The following is a 3,511-nucleotide window of genomic DNA, read 5'->3' on the forward strand; positions in this document are numbered from 1 at the left end:
TGATTTGAAGGTTATCAACTTTCTCTGGATTATGTTTCAGTTTAACAGTTCCGTTCAAATAATCTGTTTTATTCATTCGTGATTTGAAGGTTATTAACTTTCTCTGGATTATGTTTCAGTTTAACAGTTCCGTTCTGTTTGTTTTCAAAATAAAATTTGATTACTGTATTAGTTCATACAGTACATAGCGTTTCTTGAACTCTTAAAGGTTTGGAAATTGAAAGTATCAATATCTCCATACATAATTGTTTTCACTTTCTCATGTGAACAGAATTGAAACACGTGTTACAAAAGTATACACCTTACTTTCAAACTTTAAAAAAAATATTTTCTCATCTTTCGCTGGTTGGTCAGTGATAAGCCAACGAACTTAAAACGCAAACATCTGGGGTTTGATTCCCCGCAGTGTACAGAGCATAGATAGCCCATTGTGTAGCTTTAATAGCTCTAATAAAACCACAACTTTTTTTCTTGTTCCTCTGTCGGTAAGCCTAAATCTACCGAGTGTATCGAATCATTTTTATTATTTGCTATTTGCCTTCTATGTGGGGACTTCGTTATTGATGATGTTCCGATTAATAGAGACCTGACGTAGACTGTGGTTGGGGCGCTCGACTCGCAATTTGTTGATCGTGGGATTGTTCTCGTCGCCGAACATGCTCGCCCTTTCAGGCGTGGGGGCGTTATAAGGTGGTAGCACTCCCACTCTTCGTTGGTAAAGAATAACCCAAGATTTGGCAGTGGATGGTGTTGACTATTTGCCCTCTCTTCAGTCTATCATCTCAAGTTTAGAGACGGCTAGCTTTGCGCAACAATCCAACAAAACACTATCAAGTGTGTCGCGGGTTCGAATCCCCGTCACACTAAACATGCTCGTCCTTTCAGCCGTAGGGACGTTATAATGTGACCGTCAATCCCACTATTCGTTGGTAAAAGAATAGCCCAAGAGTTGGCGGTGGGTGGTGATGACTAGCTGCCTTCCCTCTAGTCTTACACTGCTAAATTAGGGACGGCTAGCGCAGATAGCCCTCGTGTAGCTTTGCGCAAAATTCATAACAAACAAACAAACTTTTATTTTGTGTTTTAGTGACGTTTATTTTTCTATTACCATGGCCACTTTGTTTCGTTTCTCCCATTTCTCTATTTTAATACATCTACAGGTACAGGATGACAGGGGGCTTGCTTAACATTTCAGGCACGTAATTTCAAATCCTTATCCGAGAATAAAGAATACATCGAATCAGTACAGAGTCTCAAAAGTCGTCCACCTCAGTCCACAAGAAATTCCACTCCAGTTAATCAGCTCCTTGTTCGCTTTCACAATTCGAATAAAGTGTCAACATTTTAATTCTTTGATTCTTTTCAATAAATAATATGCTTGACTGCGTATCAGAGCATAATCATTAATTTTTTTATGTATTGTTCAATATTGATACCGCTTTTATTTGTAGCTCTTAACGATAGTCAAGATAAAAGGATATATTATATCAGGTACTAGATAAACTCTATAAATATACTTAATAACTCGTCAAATATGGCAGTTAACTCCTTTTTTTACTTCTATTCTAAGAAGATATTTATATTTTACCTTGTTAGACACTTTTCAATGATTTTTGAAAATATACACCATGAAAACACTCCTATCCTCCCACATAGACAGCGAGAAAGCAATATTTGGAAATATACACCATGAAAACATTCCTATCCTCCCACATAGACAAAGAGATAGCAATATTTGGAAATAAACAACATGAAAACACTCCTATCCTCCCACATAGACAGCGAGATAGCAATATTTGGAAATATACACCATGAAAACACTCCTATCCTCCCTCATAGACAGCGAGATAGCAATATTTGGAAATATACACCATGAAAACACTCCTGTCTTCCCACATAGACAGCGAGATAGCAATATTTGGAAATATACACCATGAAAACACTCCTATCCTCCCTCATAGACAAAGAGATAGCAATATTTGGAAATATACACCATGAAAACACTCCTATCCTCCCTCATAGACAGCGAGATAGCAATATTTGGAAATAAACAACATGAAAACACTCCTATCCTCCCACATAGACAGCTATATATATCACTAATGAAGTAAGTCTAGTTATGATTGTTTTCACCAAAATGGTTTAAATGGAAATGACGCAAAAAGGCGTTCCGAATTTTGGGATCGTGAATATACTTTAGATTGGCGAACAAATCCCACAATTCTGTCAGACAAGAGTAGACCACGAATGACGGGGGCTGCCGTTAACCACCTGGTTTCCTTCTAGTCTGTCATTGTCAGTTGAAAATTAGAAGCGACTATGCACAGATCGTACTTAGTGTAATTTTGCGCGCAAATTCTGAAGTAAACAAACTCTACCACATGGTTTTAGCATAATTTGTTATCGTTGTAAACGAAACTATACTGACAAAATACACCGTTTCGTTAACGCATACGAAATCATTTTTATCCTCATTATCTAGCTGTTTCGAAAATTCTTCTGTGATCTCAGTAAGGAAGCGTTAAAGCTGAACTCGGATGAGTTATTCAACTAACGACACTTAAGCAGTAAGTTAACAATTTATTCATATAATCATTACCCACATGCAGACTTCAATAGTGAAATATCTTATCGTAAAGGTTCAGTGTATACCTTGCATGGTTAATCGATAGAAGTATTGTTTTTATGAATACAATAAATGAAATATCGTAATCATATCAGCACGCTGAAATAAAAATATGCACAATACAAAATAAATGAAACTGTTGTATCTCTCTATACCAGACCAATACTGGTCTAATCATTTCATTATATTAAAAATATGTAGTTTGGGAGCTACTATAACAAAATTGAAATAGGTACATTTCATATGTATAGTTGCTGCATCACATTTGAAACATAAAAGTATGTGTTCAGAACCTTGTATATGCCTCTCATCAAAATTTAATTTTAGACTCAAGGGGTACCACGAATAAACTTGGGATTTTACTTTTATAAGTGAATGACTTATATAGGCATGTACCTGACTATATACATATGAATATAAAGGAAATATGGTATAAAATTTGGGTTTCTGAATTCAATAAATTGTAGTTACATTCACAATATATTTATTTATTCTATATTTACTAACTTTGTTTCGATCAAAATAATACCTTATTGCTGCCCTTGCAGAAGCCTTTCTCTGTGCCTTGGTGTACGGAGAGAACACTGGTTTCTGTGTTTATCATAAAGGAGTCTCCCTAGTCTATTAAATATTCTATTGTTTCGATATGTGGATTGAGGTATTGTTCAGATGCTCCTTCTTTTCAGGGTTTTAAACACAATATTTTATCTTTTGTGCAATTTTGTGTCAATGAAGTGCATATTGCATGCGCATGTGTAAACGAGTTGTTTCTCTGTCTTAAACAGAAAAACACTGGTTATTTGTATTGTCGAACTATACACCTGGAAAAAAGTTAAGCACCCCCAAATATTTTTCAGGATTGCTTATTGAAAATAAGGTTTAATT

The sequence above is a fragment of the Limulus polyphemus genome, unplaced genomic scaffold (assembly GCF_000517525.1).
Source record: "Limulus polyphemus unplaced genomic scaffold, Limulus_polyphemus-2.1.2 Scaffold590, whole genome shotgun sequence".
Taxonomy (NCBI): Eukaryota; Metazoa; Arthropoda; class Merostomata; order Xiphosura; family Limulidae; genus Limulus; species Limulus polyphemus.